The 23,607-nt window shown below is 35.5% G+C and overlaps 1 long non-coding RNA gene across 1 annotated transcript; it reads right to left on the reverse strand.

The window, feature by feature from the left end:
• Window positions 1-219: 219 nt before the first annotated feature.
• LOC136041313 (uncharacterized) lies at window positions 220-23,607 on the reverse strand. The gene is made up of 3 exons (XR_010621000.1): window positions 23,528-23,607; window positions 19,255-19,419; window positions 220-693 (listed from the first exon to the last, which is right to left on the reverse strand). It is a non-coding gene; the product is annotated as an uncharacterized LOC136041313 (long non-coding RNA).

The raw sequence follows: 23,607 nt of genomic DNA on the forward strand, positions 1-23,607 counted from the left end.
TTGTGAGATTGTGATATTTTGTGATATTGAACAAAAATCACGGCTCAGTGAACACTTTAATCAGAACAGAATTGTATGATTCTGCGTCTTCTTCAGAATATGTATTCTTCGTCTATTATCTATTACATACCATTAAAAAAAAGATAGCTTTTCTTATGGGAACATCGATAAAAAAAAATGTTAGCGTTTCCTAAATAAGCCGAAGATTCAATTGTGAGATTCAATAGCCAACATGTTTAATTGAAGGTAAGGATGTCAACAATATAATATACACTATATACATACCACAGAGGGGCACCAATTTACGAAAATTTAGGGAGGAGGAATATTTTCTAATTTTTTAAATGAGAATATATAAAAGAGTCTTCAATATGTAGAGAGGAGTAATTTTTTTTCTAATTTTGTCAATAAAAATAAAAACCAAATCCAAAAATATAAGGGAAGGGAGAACAAAATCTAGGGGAAAACTGCCCCTGTCCCTTCTCCCGATTGGTGCCTCTGATACCACATACAATATATTTTTCCTTTTTGAGAAGTCCCCAGCACAGAAATAACAGAAACATTACTAGTGACTAGAGTCGATTAGGTTAAATTTTTCACTTGATATAAACGCCAATTTTACATCTTGACTTACACTGACTGAATCATACTTGTCAATGCGTACTGACCAGATTCTTCGTTATTTCTTCGTCCCTGTAAAAAAATAATTATTTACAAAAATTAAAAAAAGACAAAAATATGTAGCCATAGGGTAAAGCACAGATGGGTATATCATTTAGAAGAGGATTGGGGGCTTCCCCATTAGGGTCAAAGAATTCACAAATGTAACTCAATGAGGAAATAGTCTGTGCTTAAAAATTTTGTAATTTTGCATTACGAGTACATCTCTTTTATAGGCCTAGGAACCTTTGGGGGATTAGCACAATGCATTCATTGTATGATTAATTAACGATGAATAAACATTATCTTTAATTTTAGGATATAAATCCTTCCCGAACACGTATTCGGAATTATGATCATTAGCTTAAGAGGTTTTGGGTGGGATGAAAACCCTGACTTTGAAAAAAATAAGGAAAATAGAATAACAAAGAAACAATTGAAAAAATAGAGATATAGCAAATAGAAAAGAAAGAAATAGAAAAAAAGAGACATAGAAAGTAGAAAAAAGGAAAAATAGAAAAATGCACATTTTTGTTTAAATAGAAACTATTTAGATAAAGGTACATTAAATTATTTACAGGGAATACAATTAAACATTATTTAATAACTAACTGGAATGTAAATCGCCTACGATGCAGGTTAGCTTCTTAAAACTTAATTCATACTGAAATTCTATAAGTCCTTCGAATTTCTTTGATCTGATCACTAACTGTTTCTATATTCACTTTATCTCGAACACAAACTTGGAACGTCAAACATCTGTAAACAGACCTTTTTGCTACAAGCAGGCCTATCAAGAGCTGCAGCAGGCATAGACCCAGGGTCAATTTATATTTTATTTTTGACGGGGTCTACTTAAAACGATAAAGGCTGCAAGTTTATCCTCGACAAAAAGGCATTACTTATTTGTCAAAAATCCGTAAAATCCTGAGTCTAAAGCAACATTATATGGAGGGTAGGGATTTACCCTTAATCCCCCAATCCACATGGATGTGTGTCTGAATTGTATTGTAACCACTAATCAATTTGCGAACTCCAATCAAACAGTTCGTGGTAACGAACTGTAGTAAGGAGCGACCCGGCTCAATAGTAACCAAAACTCTAAAAAATGGAATTTTGATACCAATAGCTATATCAAAAGAATCGCATTTTAATGCTGGTTTTAAATATGTAAGTTTCATCAAGTTTAGTCTTACCCATCAAAAGTTACGAGCCTGAGAAAATTTGCGTTATTTTAGAAAATAGGGGGAAACACCCCCTAAAAGTCATAGAATCTTAACGAAAATCACACCATCAGATTCAGCGTATCAGAGAACCCTATTGTAGAAGTTTCGAGCTCCTATCTACAAAAATGTGGAATTTTGCATTTTTTGCCAGAAGGCAGATCACGCATGCGTGTTTATTTGTTTTTTTGTTTTTTTGTTTTTTTTTTCCCCAGGGGTGATCGTATCGACCCAGTTGTCCTAGAATGTTGCAAGAGGGCTCATTCTAACGGAAATGAAAAGTTCTAGTGCCCTTTTTAAGTGACCAAAAAAATTGGAGGGCACCTAGGCCCCCTCCCACGCTAATTATTTTCCCAAAGTCAACGGATCAAAATTCAGCGTAGTCGAAAAACCTTATAACTATGTCTTTGGGGACGACTTACTCCCCCACAGTCCCCGTGGGAGGGGCAACAAGTTACAAACTTTGACCTGTGCTTACATATAGTAATGGTTATTGGGAAGTATACAGGCGTTTTCAGGAGGATTTTTTTGGTTGGGGGGAGGGGTTGAGAAGAGGAGGATATGCTGGGGGAACTTTCCATCGAGAATTTGTCATGGGAGAAGAAAACTTCCATGAAGGGAGAGCAGGATTTACTAGCATTATTTAAAAAAAAAATTAAAAAATAAATGTGAAAAAGCTTTTTCAGCTGGAAGTAAGGAACAGCAATAAAACTTAAAACAAACAGAAATTATTACCCATATAAGGGGCTCACCTCCTTATGATACCTAGCTCTTTACGCTAAAGTATTTTTAGTAATTTCAACTATTTATTCTACGGCTTTTGTGATTCAGGGGTCATTCTTAATGAATTGGGATAAAATTTAAGCTTTAGTGTAAAGAGCGAGGTACTGACGATGGGGCGAATCCCCTCATATATATAATAAAAACATGAGAATACAAAAGTTCTTTACGTAAGCTAATTTATAAGTTACGTAAATCTTTTACCAATAAAAAGATTCGTAAAAAATTAAAAGTTCTAGTTGCCTTTTTAATTAACCAAAAAATTGGAGGGCGACTAGGCTTCGCCCCCGCTCTTTTTTCTCAAAATCATTCGATCAAAATTATGAGAAAGCCATTTAGCCCCCCCCCCAAAAAAAAATATGCAAATTTCGTTTTGATTATTCCTCTGCGGAGAGCCAAAATCAAAACATGCATTGATTCAAAAACGTTCAGAAATTAAATAAAAAAAACGAGTTTTTTTAACTGAAACTAAGGAGCGACACTAAAACTTAAAACGCACAGAAATTACTTCGTATATGAAAGAGGCTGCTTCCTCATCAACGCCCCGCTCTTTACGCTAAAGTTTTTTACTGTTTTAAAAAGAAGAATTGAGAGAAAGAGTCAAACTTTAGCGTAAAGAGCGGGGCGTTGATGAGGAAGCAGCCTCTTTCATATACGAAGTAATTATTGTTAAAACCTGACAATCCGCACCTCTTCTCAAATGAACAGGTGAGCATATTTAACGAGGTTGTTTAGCAACTAGTTTTTGTGCTGTGAATGAGTACGCAGCGAAAAATCAAGAATGGACCGAAACATTGGAAAAAGAGGACTAATGCCTATTCTAAAATTCGCATAATCAAGTAAAGTGACACTGAATTCCTTGACACATATGCAAATATTAGTACACTCGTCTTGAAAAGGGGTACATTAGAAAATAAATGAATCTACGTCTAAAGGTTAAAAAAAATAGCTCGTAGTAGTTTTGAACCCCTTATTTTTGCAATTGTTGCAATTGGTTAAAACCTTAGATAAAATCAAATACAGAAAAGAGAATAATGAGGACTTTTTTTCCCAAGACAGTGAATGCACAAAGCCTATTTGGATATTTCGGCCCTATATCAAGGGCCGTCTTCACCAAAGAAAATAATAAACAATAACACGTTTACAATAACAGTTCTTGGTTAAAAATCCATTTTTTAAAATGGCCTAGGCATCATTACTGCTTAACGAAAGGTTCAGCCAAGACAGTGTGATAAAAGCTAACATTTTAGAAGCTAAAAAGGTTCATTCATCTCACTAACTGTATTTATTGAAAATTGGAATAATTTCTTATTGCAATGTTTGCCTTCTCTGCAGCGAATCTTGTAGTTCTTTTGGGATTAAATAAAAACAAACAAGTTTTTTTTTAACTGCAAATAAGGAGCGACATAAAAACTTAAAACGAACAGAAATTATTCCGTATAGGAAAGGGGTTGTCCCATCTACAAAGCCCCGCTCTTTACGCTAAAAGTTTGTCTCTTTGTCACAACTCTACTTTTAAAAAAAGAGGGTTGGGTAGGAGGCCTAGTTGCCCTCCAATTTTTGGTAACTTATAAAAGCAACTAGAGCTTTTTAGTTTTTTAACGCTCATTTTTGTTAGTAATAAATATACGTAAAGTACAAATTAACTTACGTAACAAACTTCTATATTTGTATGTTTTTATTACATATATAAAGAGGTTGGCCCCTTCGTCAATACCTCGCTCTTTACATTAAAGCTTAAATGGTTTCCCAATTCTGTAAGAATGTCCCCAGAATCACAAAGGCCGTAGAATAAATACTTGAAATTACTAGTCAGCACTTTTGCGGAAAGAGCGAGATATCAAACAGTTCGTGGTAACGAACTGTAGTAAGGAGCGACCCGGCTCAATAGTAACCAAAACTCTAAAAAATTGAACTTTGATATCAATAGCTACATCAAAAGAATCGCATTTTAATGTTGATTTTAAATATATAAGTTTCATCAAGTTTAGTCTTACCCATCAAAAGTTACGAGCCTGAAAAAATTTGCCTTATTTAGGAAAATAGGGGGAAACAGCCCCTAAAAGTGGTAGGATCTTAACGAAAATGACACCATCAGATTCAGCGTATCAGAGAACCCTACTGTAGAAGTAGGGTTCGAGCTCCTACCTACAAAATGTGGAATTTTGTATTTTTTGCCAGAAGACAAATCACGGGTGCGTGTTTATTTGTTTTTTGTTTTTTTTTCCCAGGGGTCATCGAATCGACCAAGTGGTCCTAGAATGTCGCAAGAGGGCACATTCTAACGGAAATGAAGAGTTCTAGTGCCCTTTTTAAGTGACCAAAAAAATTGGAGGGCATCTAGGCCCCCTCCCACGCTCATTTTTTCCCAAAGTCAACGGATCAAAATTTTGAGATAGCCATTTTGTTCAACATAGTCGAAAACCTTAATAACTATGTCTTTGGGGATGACTTACTCCCCCACAGTCCATGGGGGAGGGGCTGCAAGTTACAAACTTTGACCAGTGTTTACATAGTAATGGTTATTGGGAAGTGTACAGACGTTTTTAGGGGGATTTTATTTTGTTTGGGGGTGGGGCTGAGGGGGGGGCTATGTTGGAGGATCTTTCCTTGGACGAATCTGTCATGGGGGAAGAAAAATTCAATGACAAGGGCGCAGGATTCTCTAGCATTACTATAAGAAAACAATGAAAAATAAACATGAAAACGGTTTTTTTTCAAATGAAAGGAAGAAGTAGCATTGAAACTTAAAACGAACAGAGATTATTACGCATATGAGGGGTTCTAAAAATACTTTAGCATAAAGAGCGAGGTATTTAGGAGGAGATAAATACCTTACTCTTTATGCTAAAGTATTTTTAGTAATTTCAACTATTTATTCTACGGCCTTTCTGATTCAGGGGTCATTCTTAAAGAATTGGGACAAAACTTACGATTTAGTGTAAAGAGCGAGGTATTAACGAGGGTACAAACCCCCTCGTATGCATAATAAAAATATAAGGTTATGAAAGTTTGTTACGTAAGTTAATTCTTAAGTTACGTATATTTTTTACTAATAAAAACGTTCTTTAAAAATTAAAAGTTCTAGTTGCCTTTTTAAGTAACCGAAAAATTGGAGGGCAACTAGGCCTCCTTCTCCACCCCTTATTTCTCAAAATCGTCTGATCAAAACTAAGAGAAAGCCATTTAGCCAAAAAAAGAATTAATATACAGATTTCATTTTAATAATTTATGTGCGGAGAGCCAAAACCAAACATGCATTAATTCAAAAACGTTCAGAAATTAAATTAAAAAAAAACTAATTTTTTTAGCTGAAAGTAAGGAGCGACATTAAAACTTAAAACGAACAGAAATTACTCCGTATATGAAATGAGTTGTCCCCTCCACAATCCCTCGCTCTTTACGCTAAAGTTTGACTCTTTGCCACAATTCTACTTTTTAAAACAATTAAAAGCTTTAGCGTAAAGAGCGAGGGATTGTGGAGGGGACAACTCATTTCATATACGGAGTAATTTCTGTTCGTTTTAAGTTTTAATGTCGCTCCTTACTTTCAGCTAAAAAAATTAGTTTTTTTTAATTTAATAAAGAGTAACAACGAAGATGAGATTTTATACAACGCATCAAACTGTGTCACCCAGCATCAAGTTGGTTTTATTGTAGTAAGTGGCGGTTGCATTGTCCCAGGGACGGATCTAGACCTGCAGCGGCCGGGGCATGGATGACATTTTGTGCCCCACGGTCAACATGCCCATTTTAGATATCATATTACGGTGTTAGTAATTCTCTAAAAAATATAATTATTGCACATTTATATAATTGATTTTCAATCATGATCATATTTTTTTTATGTAAATCCTAATATGTAGAATAAGGTTCAAGAAAAACTCTAGGATTCCCTGTAACAACATTCTATTAGTGACACAGCATCAAGTTGTCAACCAGCATCGAGTGAGCTTAATTGTAGTAAGTTGTGGTTACATTGTCCCAGGGACGGATCTAGACCCGCAGCGGCCGGGACGAGAATGGCATTTTGTGCCCCACGGTCAACATACTCATTATAGATATTAGATTAAGGTGTTATTACTTATCTAAAGAATATAATTATTGCATATTTATGCAATTGATTTTCAATCATTAACATGTTTTTAATGTAAATCCTAACATGTAAAATAAGGTTAGAAAAACTCTAAAATTCCCTGTAACAACATTTCATTAGTGACACAGCAAACATACAGTTTAGATTATACATAATCAATCTTATCCTGTAAAATAAAACTTAACTTAACGTGCTTTCCCCGAAGAAAATGTCTTGATGTCTTCATGTAAAAGCATTGAAGCTACATGGATTGTACTATGTGGATTATACGAAAGTTTGTCAACCGCCACGTTGAGTTTTCCTTAGTAGAAGACTAAGGAAACTTATAAAGGGCAAAGAGAAGAATACCTAAATGGGCAGGATGGGAAGGGTGGGCTGCCTTCCAGTCTCCTTTCAACATCCTCTCAACAAGGTTCAACTATATAGTCTCCACTGTTCTTAAGATTGCTGACATTCCCGTTTCAAAACCAGTAAGCACAAAGTTTGTGTTGATTTTTCTTGGTTTCTGTCTCCCCATTTTCTTAATTTCAGCTTGCTAACATAATCTTTTTCGGAGATCTAGCATAAAATAAGATCCAGATTTCATAGAGATGCAGCCCTAATTTCTTCATAAAACCCTGATATGTTAACAAATAACAACTTGCACAGCTTACAGCCTTTGCAAAGGGGGATGGTTGGGGATGTCAACCCTGAAGAAATAGTTGCTTGAACTTTTGACTATTTCGAACAGAATAGGTATTTTAAAATTGTCAGCAGATCTATTTGATGGGGACAGCGTGGGGGTGGGTTACCCTCCAATCACTTTGGAATCTCAAGAAGGGCATTAGAACTTTTAAATTTCAATCAGTTGTGATCCCATTCAAATCTTATGCGACGACACCTTCCATAAAAACCGTAGACCTAGGTGTCCACAATGGACAGCTTCATGACTTATAATCTTTGCCCCGGGGTCTTTCAACCGAGGGGATTGTCAACCTCGGAGGCATAGTTATTCGATCTTTGAAACATGTTAAAAAAAATAGCGATCACAAAAATTGAAATATATTCATTTGGGGGGAAAGAGCAGGGATAGGGGAGAGGTATTCCCCTTTGATGACCTTTGTCACTTCAAAAGAAAATGGAACTTCCTAGTTCTAATTAAAAGATCTTCCTTAAAAGTTATTACGACCAAACCTTTCATAAAAACCTTATTTAATAACAATGAGCATCTTAAGTAAATTACAACCCTTTTCTCGTGGGTTGCGGGGGATTCTGTCAACGGCAAAGGCTTAGTTATTTGACCTTAGGGCTATCTTAAACGAAGTGACCACATCAGAATTTTGACCCGATAACTTTGGGGGAACAGCGTTAGAGGAGGGGCTAGTTGCCTCCTGTCACTACTGACTTGTTCCATTCGACTGAAGCCCCTTCGAATTTTATGTGACCAAGCATAGCGTTCCGATCAAAGGCTAAAAGCCTTGTTAAATTTGCCTGACTTTTCAAAATGGCGGGAAACACCCCCTAAAAGTAAAAGCTTGACGAAAAGCATAGCATCAGATTCAGCGTATCAGAAAATCAACCATAAAGGTTTTAAGCTCCTGTGTCCAAAGTTATAGAATCTGAAAATTTTACCAGAAGAAAGATGACACGCATACATGTTTATTTGTTGTTTTTTTCCTATTGTTGCTGTTTTTTCCCAGCGTAATCGAATCAAACCAATAGTCCTTGAATATCGGGAGAGGGCTCATTTGAATGGACATTAAAGGTTCTAGTGCCATTTTATAAACCTTCTCATTTTTATTTGGCTGTTAAAGAAAGTGACTCTTCATTTGAAAACGCTGTATATGATGTTGCTTCAAGTAAGAAAATTTAAACACTTGAATATCACAATATGAATGAAAATAGTATCATTGACTAAATAAACAGCTAAATTAAGAGTGAAGTTACATTTTAATTTCAGGAATTTCAGGATTTTTTTTTTAAATCCTTATAGATTTGTATTCAAATAACGTTTTACAATTAACACCAGGGAAAATAATGATTGCCACTCCTGAATTAGCTACAAATGACAATTTTTTTTCACTAGACTTTTTACAAACATGTTTTTGAGCTATGGGTCCATTAGCAGGTCAAAATATAAATTCTTCTGGAAACAATTCGTAATAATAAGAGTTTAAAAACGGGCATCAAATGACGAATTCCCTTTTATAAAGATAGGTTGCAAATTATATACTGTTAAAATTATGTTCAAAACTACAGATTACTACGATACAAACCTACCACTCTCCCCAACGATAAGAAATTACTACGGCTGTCCAAACATTTCCACCACGCTCAAACATGGCCTAGGCTAATCAGGGTTTCTGATTTTCATTTAAAAACAGTGGCGTAATTTCGTCAGAATCCCGGAGGAAGAGTTAGGCAAAACCCATTTCGTACCATAAAGGTACTATTTAGAGCTAATAAATTACGTACAATAAACGAAAAAAAGACATCAACCAGTATCCACCACATAACTGTACAACGGAACACAACTTCGACCAACCTTGGACTGAAAGAATATTTGGATATTGAAGTTTGTAGTCACAAGCACTGAACAAGAGCTAAGAGCTCATATGGCACTCGTATTAAATCCACCTGAAAACGTCTGTACACTTCCCAATAACCATTACTATATGTAAACACTGGTCAAAGTTTGTAACTTGCAGCCCCTCCCCCAGGGATTGTGGGGGAGTAAGTCATCCCCAAAGACATAGTTATTATGGTTTTTGACTATGCAGAACAAAATGGTTATCTCAAAATTTTGATCCGTTGACTTTGGGAAAAAAATTAACGTGGGAGGGGGCCTAGATGGCCTCCAATTTTTTGGTCACTTAAAAAGGGCACTAGAACTTTTCATTTCCGTTAGAATGAGCCCTTTTGCAACATTCTAGGACCACTTGGTCGATACGATGACCCCTGAAAAAACAAAACAAAAAAAAAACCAAATAAACACTCACCCGTGATTTGTCTTCTGGCAAAAAATACAAAATTCCACATTTTTGTAGATAGGAGCTTGAAACTTCTACAGTAGGGTTTTCTGATACGCTGAATCTGATGGTGTCATATTCGTTAACATTCTACGATTTTTAGGGGGTGTTTCCCCCTATTTTCTTAAATAAGGCAAATTTTCTCAGGCTCGTAACTTTTGATGGGTAAAATTAAACTTGATGAAACTTATATATTTAAAATCAGCATTAAAATACAATTCTTTTGATGTAGCTATTGATATCAAAATTCAACTTTTTAGAGTTTTGGTTACTATTGAGCCGGGTCGCTCCTTATTACAGTTCGTTACCACGAACTGTTTGATAAAAATGTTTCTGATGCTAAGGTTAAACTTCAAGTGGGTTATTCTAAAATTGTTGCGAAGAGGGGGAAATACAACCGCAAAGCCCTTTCACAAATTTATTCTTGCTTTTGTGATCACTCGGTTTTATATCTTTCTGGATTGTATCCTGTTTTAAAAAGAAAAGATTTAAAGGCTCTCAAGTCATCTTATTTTCGTTTCCTCCGATTTTTGTTGTATCTTCCTCCCTGGTACAAGAACAGTGATATGGTAACAAATTTCGGGGCTCCAGATTTATTAAATGAACCCAGAAACTATCTGACTCGATACATTTTACTATTAACCCTTTTCATGGTCTTCTAAAATGTTTTCTACAGTAATTTAATGTGTTATCAGAAGTTTTTTTTTCTGTGTGTTTGTTTTATACTCTGCTGTTTCAAGTGGGTCAGAAATAAATTATTATTATTATTAAGATCCCATCACCCGTTCATAAGTTAAAAATACTTCATTTTTTCCGAATTAACCGGCCCCCCACCCCCCAGATGGTCAAACCGGGAAAGCGACTATTTCTAAATTGATCTGGTCCGGTCCCTGATACGCTTGCCACATTTCATCGTCCCAGCTTACCTGGAAGTGCCTGAAGTAGCAAAACCGGGACAGACCGACAGACCGGTTATATGTCACTTGGTTAATACCAAGTGCCATAAAAGTTCTCTTTAGAAGATTCATCGAGAACACCTGAGACAGGGTGACTCACATTATCACGGCAAGAAGGAATATTCATTCGTTTTCAAAATGCTAGTCGAATTGAAAGTTAACGGTCATTTGTCCAAGAACAATTATCGTCATCTTTTGAGGGGAAAGAGGGATAAATGGATTTGATAGTACATAGTTTGGGTTTGCGACCATGAATGTTGAGAAAGTTTTGCGCATAAATAAATCACTTGTTCAACATTTTTTCGTTCCAAGTAAAGTCTTGTGTATTGACCAGGGTGCGAATGTCTAATTATTTGGGAAGAGTGGGTGTCAAGGGACTTGATACAGGGATATCCACAGTTTGAAAATATATATTTTAGGCTAAAATGCTAGCCCTAACCCCCAGAGCCCACGGAAAAAGGTCTGTAAGTCATGGATTTTGCTCTTCTTAACATATAACATTTGTTATTGGGAAGAATACATATACATTTTTTTTGGGGGGAAGGGGTTTGCTTTGGGGATTTTCCATGGGGAGGAAATTTTTCGAGGGAAGAGCTCTCTGTGGGTATTTTGTACTCAGGGAATTTATTTTCATTATTTAATAAAATATATTTTTATATATTTAAAATTATTTTTATTTTTCGCATTGTCTTATTGCCGACTCAATTTCAAATGTGGAAATGTTAAAGGGAATCATCTGGAGAAATTTTGTACCGATTTTGAATCAGTATCTCTCAGTATAGGGCGGGGGGATTCTCCATGAGAGAAACTCTCTTTAGGGGAGAAAAATTCCCAAATATAATCAATAATTAAATAATTTTTTAAATGAAAAAGAACAACTTTTTTTTTTTACCTGGAACCGTCCACAAGAAACCATCTGGGAGGAATTTTCAGGTAGAATGGAAATGTCTCTGGGGAATTTTCCCCAGAAGACAGATCACAGATGGGTTTTTATTTTTTTTTTGTTTGTTGTTTTTTTCCCAGGAGTGATTTTATCAACCCAGTGGTCCTGTAATGTCGCAAGAGGGCACATCCTAACAGAAGTTAAAAGTTTTAGTGCCCTTTTTAAGTGACCAAAAAGCTGGAGGGCACCCAGTCCCCCTGCCACGCACATTTCCCCCCAAAAGTCACTGGATCAAAATATTGAGATAATCATTATGTTCAGCTTAGCTAAAAACCAAATAACTATGTCTTTGGGGACAACTTAATATCCCACAGTCCCCGAAGGAGGGGCTGCAAGTTACAAACTTTGACCGTTGTTTACATGCAGTAAAGGTTATTATGAAGTGTAGAGACGTTTTCAGGGGGTCTTTTTCACGTTCATGTGGAGGTGGGTCGGGGGAGGGGTTATGTGGGAGGATCTTTCCATGGAGGAATTTTTCATGAGGGAAGAGAATATCCATGAAGGGGGTGCAGGATTTTCTACCATTATTAAAAAAATGAGAAAATATTTTTTTTTTTTTACTAGAAGCATTGAGCAGCATTAAATTTTAAAAGGACATAAAATACTACGCATATATGGGGGTTCGTTTCCCTCTTAAAGTATTTTTAGTGGTTTCAACTATTTATTCTACGGTCTTTGTGATTCAGGGGTCATTCTTAAACATTTGGGACAAAATTCAAGCTCTAGTGTAAAGAGCGAAGTATTGACGAGGAAGCGAACCCCGTCACATACGTAATAATACACAAAAGTATAGAAGTTCATTACGTAGTTAATTCGTAAGGTACATATGTTTATTACTAACAAACCATTCTTAAAAAAAAATAAAAAATCTTAGTTGCATTTTAAGGTAACAAAAAACTGGAGGGCAACTAGGCCTCCACCCCCACTTCTTTTTTTAATCAAAATCGTCCGATAAAAACTTTGAGGAAGCCATATAGCAACAAAATAATTAATAAACAGATTTCGTTTTATTTATTCATGTGCGGTGAGCCAAAATCAAAACATGCACTAATTCAAAAACGTTCAGAAATTAAATAAAAAAGTTTTTTTTTTAACTCCAAGTAAGGAGCGAAATTATCTTGTATCTTGTGATGTATCTTGGTATCAGTGACTTCAGAGCAAGGAGTGTAGGCTAGTCAATATGTTTATTGTTTACACATATTGTATGTATTTAAGAAAGGTGGGTATATTAGAATTATCATGGGCAGCGCAATAGCGCTGTCTAAGTAAAGAGGGAAGTAAAAGTACTCTCTCATGGTCCTTCCTCTCTTTTCAGAAGAAATATAAGCATGTTGAACCTTGTTTGAAGCAGAGTCACGCAAATATTTTATGCTGTACTATTGGAGGCATAAAGTGGGTATGTGACCCCATTTCCTAATAAAAATATTATATTATTTCTGAATTTGAAAAAAAATAATTGTTATTTTTTTTTGCTCTGATTTTCCAGAATTTACCCATTCTCTGTCGATGAGGACACAATACTGAGTTTTTGTTTTTATTACTTTAAACAGTTTTTCATTTTATCATTTTTAACTTTAGTTTACTTAGAGACAGTAATGGTTTTAGGCCTCATAATCGAGGAGGGGGGGGGGAAGACAAGGTATGCCGAAGGAGTGTAAAAATAAAAAATAAAAGGAATATAATGTTAGGAAACGGGGAGGGGCAGGTCTAGAGCCATCATTGCTCAGAAAAGATAATAATAATCCTCCTAGGCCATGATGTCAAAACAAAACCAGCTGTTATCACACCTGTTGGGGCTACCGGGATAAACTAGTATGGAAAAAATTCAATATGCCAGTTGTAGTGTGAAAACTATTTGTCTACCTTTCAAAAGCATTTGCTATGATATACTATAATTGATCTTATAATATAAACCTTGTTCGATTAAATTCAGACTCCAGCCAAATTCAACACATTTTCCTAAGACATGCTAGATAGAAGTGAAATTTTGTCGAAAAAAAATCTGCTCTACTTTTCAGCATGGTTATATGTGTTCAAGTTTACTATAAGCTTTGGTATAGTGATAAGTCGTAGATTCTACAGGTGGTTACAAGATTTTTAACGGAGACAAATGATGAAAATTCCATTTTTCAGACACAAATTTAGCAAATTTTCTAGGGGTTCCAGGTGATTCCCAATCGTTCCTCAAATCGTATCTGTAAGTCTGGTCTCTGTAGGTTGCGAATTACTTAGGAATATGATACTTTTTAGATTGAGAGATGCTGTAGCAAAGTTTTAAGAGAAGAACAGTGCGGTTTTTAGAAGAGGTAGAGGATGTGTTGACCAAATTTTCACTCTTAGGTTAATAATTCAAGTGCCTTAATTGTCAAACACCTTTGGTCCTCAGTTTAATAGATTATGAGCGAACGTCTGATTCTGTTGATAGAAGAGCTTTAGCAAAGGTCTTATCCTTGTAAGACATACCAGACAAAGGCATTAAAGTGATTAGGTCTATGTATGAGAATAACACTGCTGCGGTTAACGTAGGAAATGAGGTTAGCAACTGGTTTTGTATTAAATCAGGAGGGTTGTGTTCAGGAGGGCAGCAGGGCTGTGTTCTATGCCCCCTTTATACGGATCATTTAGATGGACTTTGTCTTAAGGAGCACAGGAAAGGCAACGGGAGAGCACAGAATAAAATGGAGAAGAACAACTCTCTTGGACTTAGATTACGCTGACGATTCTAGCATCCTAGATGAAAGCGTGAGTAAAGTAGATAAACTTTAGAGGTTTTGTGAGTTCAGCAGGCTAGAAAAGGTTTGAAAACTATTACTAAGAAGACTAAGTCATTAAGGCTAGGAATAAGTGAAGATGAAAAGGTAACGTAGGGTAACGAAAAGACTGATCAGGTGAGTAGCTTCACTTACTTTGGTAGTATTATTAGCAAAGACGGTGGGAGCGGTGAAGATGTTAAAAGTGGAATAGCCAAGGCTCATGGTTTTTTTCACAGCTAAAAAAAATCCAGAAGAACAGGAAAATAAGTCTGCAAACCAAGCTTAGAATATTGGAAGGTACAGTGATCACCGTGATCAAATATAGCTCTTAAGCGTTTCCGCTCCGAAAAGCGGATGACGATTTCCTAGATATTTTCCAGAGAAATTGCCTAAGGATTGTTCTGGGCACCCGGCTGACTGACCTCATTTCAAACAGTATACTAAATGGAGAGCCGGTCGTCCTTGTCTGGGATTGGAGGATGTCATAAAGAAATATTTAAAAGGAATGATAACTTCTTGGGAAGGTGCAAAAAAGGAAGGCTTTGAATAGATTGGGATGGAGGAGGAGCGTGCGTAGCTGTGTTGGCCTCAGGTGGGTTGGTAGTGCAACAAGTTGTTAGTAGTATCAGTTTCAAGCAACAGATTATGACGAACATTTCTTCCAGTAGATGTACCATCTAGATCAATGAATTCCCATAGATAATAACGTGGCAAAAAAAAACGCCACATTATTGAGTTACGAGATGTTGTATTTGCATAATTATTCTTGCTTAAATTCAAATACAGAACCGTGCCCAATAAAAAGGCTAAAAAACCTATTTTTTCTCTCTAGTAAAATATGAGGATGCGAGACACTTACGCCTCTTTATTTTGGGCAGGCCCATTAGGCAAGAAAAATGAAGCTAGACAGATACAACCGGATTAGTAGTCCAATCTATAGCCCAGTACTGTATATTTTTCGTCTTTTTGGATACTTTTAGAGTGATTAGTTAAAGTTCTGCCAGGAGTCACATTTCTCCTCGGCAGCTGGATTTCAATTTGCACAATAAAAAGAACATCCTAATTCTCTTTCGGATCAGATTTCAAAAGCAAGTTTTGCTGGTAAGTAAAATAAATATTTCATTTATATTTATTCTCTGAAAGGTATTCACATCAATATATATATATTTCTTTTTTTTTAATTTTCCAGTGACTTTACTTGAGAAAAATTTTATGCTTCGAAATGTATTGAATTAAAAAAATATGTTTTTTCAACTAAAAGAGAGGAGCATTAAAATTTTCTAATGGTTGAACATAACAAAAAAAAGGGTATGGCAATCCTAGCTACCACTTGAGCACAGGTAGAAGCCAGTTAATTGCTTCAGTCATTAGTATTTAACTAGGGTATTTAGAGGTTACTGGTGAGTATTTCACCAAGAGCATCTATTTTGAGGCAATTAAAAAATAGATGGCAGTGTTGATCAGCATGATAAATAAATAAAAAACAAGTTTTTTTTTTTTCAACTGAAAGTGGGGACCAACATCAAAATTCAAAACGAACACATATTATTCCGTATATGAAGGGATTGCCCCCTCCTCAATACCTTGCTATTCACGCTAAATATTTTGGAACTTTTCAAAAAAGCTTCCTATTCCTTGTAAACAGCCGCTATGTTTCAGGAGCAGCTCTTAAAAAATTGGGACAAACAGTCAAACTTTAGCATAAGGAACAAGGCATTGAGGAGTAGCAATCCCTTTATATACAGAATAATTTCTGTTCGTTTTGAATTTTATTGTTGCCCTTTACTTTTAGGTAAAAAAAATTAGTTTTTTTATTTAATTTCTGATCGTTTTTCAAGTAATAACGGTAAATCTGGCTCACCCTCCATAAAAAATTCCCACCCCTTACGGAAAATGCTTCCTTGAAAAGTTCTCCCTCGTAAAATACCCCCCCCCTCGCTCCCCCATAAGATTTCTTCCGGAAAATTACATTCTCGCTGAAAATCCAACCTCCGTAAAATTTTTTCCAGAAGATTAAGCCTGAAAAGCTCTCCTTAGCATACTTTCATTTGAAATAGACTGTATGTTCTGGTAGTTTTTCCGATCAGTCCGCAAATCCCCCCCCCCCCTTTGTGAAAACTGCTTCCCACAAATCCAAACCCTCTAAAATTTTCCTCCAAAAATCCCTTCAGAGTTTCACAAGATTTTGCGCATTAAAAAAAAAGTATTCTGAATGGTATTGAGAATAATGGACTGGACTGGTTATTAACTGTAATATTATCTCTTCATTAGTACGGACCAAGCTTCTTTTAGACTAATTACTATGTAGTTACAGAATTTTGAAGAAAAATGCCTTCAAATTCGTATATCCATAATAGAGACTCAATTTCGGACATTGACCATTGTATCGTTTCTTCTGGTCTCATCAGTGGCGAAGTCTCTGTTGATCAGGATGAGCGTGATTATGACCATCTTCCCCTTTCCCTCATTGCTACCCTTAATGCTACTGCTGAGAAAAACCTTCGTTCTAATTCTAGAAAATGGATTTCTAAAAGAGAATGGAACTAAACTGACTGGCCTCTTTATTTTACTACGCTTGTTGGGCTTTTACCAACGATTAAACTCTCTTTTCATCTGTTGCGTATAAGCGTAGGATCCCCACAAACCAGAATTTACCTTATTATTAATTATAGCCACATTGTGTCGTTCTTAAAGAGGTCTGAAGAAGTAGCTGTTCCCCTATGTCCCTTTCGAGCCCAGACAAGAAGTTCAATTTGGAAAAATGACCCAGAGCTCAAAACTATAAAAAATCGGGCTAAATTGTGGCTCAAAATATGGTTAGCTTACTCCCACCCCCTAAGGGGTAATGTTTTAAATATTAAACAATGAACAATGCTAGATTTTAAACGTTATCTCCGACTCTAGTTATAGTGGTGCCGAATTCTCTAGAACTCCTAGTATGTCTAATCAGTTTAGCTTAAAGCCATCTATGGGATGCCAACATGCTAGTCGTGCTCAAGCTTCACTATTACTTGAAGCGCACAAAAATGGTTTTGAGGTTCATTTTTGTGCACTCAATGTTTCAAAAGCTTTTGATTCAACATGCCATAGTCAACTTTGATATTCTTGGACTCGGTGTTAATCTGTCTATTAAATCAACTCTTCGTTTTTGGTATGCTAATTCATAAGTTCGACTCAAGTCAGCTGAAACTTACGTTGGTAATATCCCTATCCATTCTGGTCTTAGGCAAGGAGGAATCCTATCCCCCGAATCTTTTTAATGCTTGTCTTTATTCTGTTTTGTCACGTATTTCTTAGGCCTAAGAAATATTTTGAATATTGCATATACAGATTATTTACTTTTGATTAGCCGCACTAAATCTAGCCTATTTAAGTCGGCCCAGCTTGTTTCTAAGTCTATTGAGGAAATCGGCTTCTTAATACTGAAAATGTGAACATTTAGCTTTAAATGCTAAACATCAAAGTAGTGATCTTGCTTGTGGTCCTTTTCAGTTAGGCATGTTTCTTCATTTTGGTGGCTTGGTATTGGGATTTAGTATTTGTTCATCATTATCGGCTTTTCAATCTTATGGGGTTAATGATATTAAAAGTAAACTTAAAATTGGGCAGATCTTTACGAAAGGCTTTATCCAGACTTTACTCTGCAGATTGAGATCACTCTATATTGTTTCTGTCCGGTTTGCAAACGTTTTTTTTTTTTAATTATCAACATTTATAAAATATGAGAGTTATGTGTTTTCGTTATTGCAAATATTATTGAATCTGCCGCGTTCTTCTAGAAATCAGAAGATTATTAGAAAATTTTGTGCCACTGATATTATTTTTGTTTAGAAAAAAACGTTATGCTAGATTAGGTGCTAATGCCTGTCAACGCTTGGGTCCTTGTCACCCTTTGATTACATTGTATTGATTGTATTATTAGTGTTATTTTGTTTTTCTTTCCTTCAGTGTTTTTACTCCGCTTAAATTGGTAAAACAAGCGGGTAATAAATAAATTATCATCGTTATTATACCAGCATATTTGTCCATAATTTTCAGCAGCTGATCCTGCTATACTTAATACTTTCCTGTGTATCCTTAAAAGTACCAACAAACCCCATTTGGCATTTATGAGCCAAGTACTCTGCTCACGACCAGGAATGTCGTGAAAGCTCTCAGTGAGAATTCGACCTATCTGAATCTAGTTGCTGATTTATACCCAACGAGCTGTATGATATGGTTTTGTTATTTTATTATTTCTCCTCAATACCTCACTCCTCACGCTAAAGTTTTTAGTTCTTAAAAAGTTTCTTATTGTTTTAATGAGTCGCGGCCCATGTGTTCCAGAAGTCGTGCTTGAAGAATTGGAATGAAAAGTCAAACTTTAGAGTAAAGGTTGAGGTATTGATAAGGACTAGCCCTCTCATATATGCACTAATTTCTGTTCGTTTTAAGTCCTTTTTTTTAGTCCTTACTTTTAGCAGGAAAAAACGTGTTTTTATTTAATTTATAATTGTTTTTTGAATAATAATGGGAAATCCAGTTTGTCCTCCATGGGAAGATCCTATAGACGATTTACCCTCGAACAAGCACTAACAACGCCTCCACATGGAAATTGAGTCGGCAAAGATTAAGTTAGACAGATAAAAATAATTTCGTATAGGAAAGTACTATGTTTTGTTATTTTCTGTGTGTTATTACCACGCGTTATGATTTTGTGAGAAAATGTTTACTTTTTTTACCATGGGCCAAAGAAGCTTAATTTGTATTAAATATCTATATCTATCCATCTATGGCGTTAAAATTGAGCCAAGAGCTTATACCAGTATATTAGCATATTAGCACAGACAACGAACCGTCTGATATGGCAGTCGAAGAAAAACGGAGAGCCTGTGCCATATGAAGGTTTTGCAGCGCATCATGTGGCAAGATTTAAAGAACTTTCTGTATTTCCTGTAATTCCCTGTGGGTGACTCATTCATCAGTTATGAATTTACAGTGGAAGAGAGTTCCCGAATGGCCTGAAAAAAAAATGAAGTAATTTTCGTCAGAGCCCCAATACCTTTTAAGAGTCGTATAAATCCACCAAATTTTTCCTTTTAGCAATCACTGAAGCAATCATAAGGGTATATAGCGTTTGGTGTTTCTTGGCATTTTTAAGGGTAATAATACGGAAAAATTAGCACTATTGGCCAAAATTGGTACAGAAATAAGTGTTTTATCTCAGTTGATGGAAAAAAAAAATTACGAAGTAAAAGAAAAAAGAAGTTAAGAAACGCCAAAAATGGCATAGGTGATTTTCTGGCACTACTGCCGGTTTTCATTCTTACAAGTTACCCTTGTTCTTCAGATGAAGCAAACTTACTTGGATTACTGTCACATTATCAGGCACAATTTTTCCATCTATCAAATTACAATATGATGATTTTGGAAATACCTTAATTAACAATGTAGAACAACATCTACTTCTTCTTCAGAAAACTCTTCTTTGCTATCACCACCATTCCTATTTCGGTTCTGGGCGAATTCGTTGATCAAATATATAGAAAAGACTCATTTTTAATATTGCCTGGTTTGCTCCAATGGTGTTGTACCTAGGTCTAAAGGAATATAAAAATTGGGAAATAACCTATTAATGCATCGCATGTTAGCGTTTTCTGGATCTACATTTTATTGGATTATATAACCATGGATATGGGGCCGGTGGCAATCAGAGATTACTACTATAGGGGTTGGACACGTCGAATGACTTGTCAAACTCCTAGTTCTCACTCAATCTCAAAACTACTCAATCTTAAAATTAAAATAATTTTTAATGGAGTTAGGCTATCAGGCAAACAAAAAGACCGAGGCACCCGGGACCCATCGTGTTTTTTGTAGTTATAAAAGGTTTGAAAGAACAGGAAGTTAAGTCTTAAAATTAGGTTAAAACACTAGAGTTCTTTTAATGATAGTAAGTTCTTTCCATAATCATGAACCTCGTTACATTGGTAATTTTGTTGTTTCACATAAAAGCAGAATCACAAATAGCTTCCTTTCCAGGTTTTTAGGGCCTGATGTGCGAATTACTATTCCAGAGAGCATTTGGACAGCTAACTTAAAGAGGCATTTGTTATGCAACGGTTCATTTATTATTATTGTTTTATATTTTTGTTATCATGGCTGCAACCTAGCAGTATAAGAACGCTGCAACCAAGAACAAAGTACAACCTACAGTAACCGAAATTTAAATAATCAAGTGTCAAAATGCTACCATTCGAATCTGATTCGGGTATAATGCTAACTACGATTTCGACTAGGCTTAATGGTAAAAGTTTATTGCGAAAATAAGTTTATGAAAATTTCGGAAGTTAGCCTGGAAATTCTTGAAAATGGCGGACAATGAGAGATTAGTTAAATGTAAATAGCCCCTCCATTACGAGTGTTTTTGGCAACTTTTCTCGGGAGCTCTTTGTGATTTAGCTGATTGAGATTTAGAAGTTAGAACTACAATTATGTTGCAGAATAAATTTAGGCAGTAATAACTAATTACTATTATAGTGGCTACGATACAAGGTCACGTAGTTATTAGGTACTAGGATAATATACTGAGTCAAGTTTTATGGAAGATGGACGATACCCTGCCTAAAACTGTGCTTTAGACAAGTTGTATATAAAAAAAAGAAAAAAAAGGGCCGTCGTCAAACAAGGCGGTAAGAGGTCGAAACAAGAGGCTTAAAGACATTGACAATTTTATAGAGAATAAGGAGTAAAGCTCTTCATAAGGAAAGGGTGAGGGCGGATCATACGCAGCTACGTTGGATTTCCACCTGCATTGGCGGCTCAGTGTTGCTATGAACTGACAGCGTTGGCAGTACGGTACACAAATATTCCATTGTTCGCTTTATCTTTATATTAACTGAAATAACTATATCCAGTAACCAAACGTATAAAATGTTTTATATCTGGCTATAAACCAAGTTTATGGACGACTACAACTAATTTATATCACGGGGCGGCAATTTTAATATTTTTAAAGCCTAAAAGATCTATAATAGGAACGATAATATTCTTTATAAATAATGGAAACAGAAAAACAAACGTCACGTACAGACACAAATATCCGCCATGTAAAATTGTGCCAGAAATTTGGCTCGATTCTCCTGGCTCTCATTTACATGACCTTCCTCTCACCTTTCAATGTCCCTTTTCCATTCCAACTTCCTAGAGAAGCGGCTGTGAAACTATTTTTCTGGTTTTTAAACAAAGTCCACAATATTGTGTTTTAATTTGCGTTCCAGTCAATATCTGTCACCTTTCCAACCCCCCCCCCCTTTCTCAACCAAAACCCAGGACACTGTCAAGCAAAAAAATAATATTCAGACAATTTTTCACACACGAGTTCTCTGAATTTGACTCTAAATTGTTAACTAGGCAACTGGGACTTTTTCTCCAAGACGGTAAGAATAAGCTAAAGCCAAAGAAAAGACAAACTGATATTTAAGTAAGTCAAATAAAAAAAAAACTAGGTTTCTCACCTGAAAGTAAGGAGTGTTATTAAAAATTAAAATGATTAAAAATCATTCTGCATAAGGTGGGACTGTCCATTCCTCATCCCTCGCAGTTTAAGCTAAAGTCTTGAGGTTCTTTAAAGAAATTTCTCATTCAAATTCTGCCGGCTTTTGTTTCAAGAGTTCTTAATGAATTGCAACAAAAAGGCAAAACTTTAGCATAAAAGCACAAGGGAATAGGCCTCCCATAAATTTGGAATAATTTCTGTTTTTTTTTTCAATTTTAATGTTGCTCCTTACTTTCAGTTGAAAGAAAAAACTTATTTTGTATTTACTTTCTTACCGTTTTTCGAATCATGCCAGAAACTCTCTGCTCCGTGTAAAAATTTCCATGGAAATTTCCCTCTGGAAACTTTTCTCCCACAGAATATTTCTTCATGGAAAATCCCCTCCCCCGAAAAGTTCCGTATATTTCGCAATAACAAATACTATCTTTAAACAATGGGTATAGTTTATAGTCCTTTTCCCAGGGGCTACGGGGGTCATGTCATCCCCTGAGGCGTAATTATTGGATCTTTCAACTATTCTGGATTAAATGTCGTCTATCTCAAAATTTTGATCAGATGTCTTATAAGAGCTTAAAACCTCTACGGTACGGTTCTTTGTCCCAACAATTCTACAGCCCAAAAAATTATGAAGAAACTGGGGTTACTCAAATACACTTTTCAGGGCAGCACAATCGCATGCTTGAAATGCTCAGGAAAAAAAAATTAGTTATTAAAAGGACACTTCTACTGTTGCATTTAGAACATTTTGTAAAACTTCAGAGTACTCAAGAGGAGTACTATTTTTGTGCTTTTGTAATGCCTATAAGATCAAGGTAAAAAGACATGTATGATTAAGAGATATTTCGACTGGACATCTCGACCACCTACCCCAATTCATACTACATGCCCTGCCAAGCAGCATTTTCAAAACAAAGGATTTATAATGTTTTGACTTCTGTAATGAAGGCCTATTTAGTAGAAATAACTTTGAAATTTGATTTAATTTGATTTTTTTTAATCAGCAGCATTTAGACATGAATATTTTCTGCTTGAGCCTTCCACGAATCACATATATTTTTCTAGGCTTTAGTTTTATATTAACCAAGGACCATACCATAGGCGGTGAAACCAAATGAAATCTAGTGAACTCCTCTAGAACCCTTGTAGTACCCTTTTTGTTCCTATATTAATATACTAAATAGATTGAATTGAGCAAATAAAAGAAACAACAAAAAGTACTAAAAAAAAGTGAAAAAAAATTATAGATTACCGTTGATAGAGGAGGGGGGCAGATAATTGTTCCCTCTCTAATACGGATCAAACACAAAAGTAGCATTTTTTATAGTGAGATTTTTTTAACCAATCGCTTTGGGTTTGTATGAGGTTAAAAAAAAACGGTTATTATGATATAAAAAAATTCAAGATCATTTTTAGTCTATTTGAATAGAAAGCGTAAAAATGTAGGGAATGCTTTATAAAGTGGAGGGCCATCTAAATGTCGAGATGACCACTTGAACCTCAAGTATATTTAAGACATCTATTGTCACAGGCTATTTGAAAGTAATTGATAAAAGTAAGTCAAACTGCCTTACACCTTCATTCCTTCACAAAATAAATTAGCACCACCTCCACAACGCTTGTTACAATATAATGAACACTTACAATGAAAAAG

Source organism: Artemia franciscana, unplaced genomic scaffold (genome assembly GCF_032884065.1).
Source record: "Artemia franciscana unplaced genomic scaffold, ASM3288406v1 PGA_scaffold_136, whole genome shotgun sequence".
In the NCBI taxonomy this organism is placed as follows: Eukaryota; Metazoa; Arthropoda; class Branchiopoda; order Anostraca; family Artemiidae; genus Artemia; species Artemia franciscana.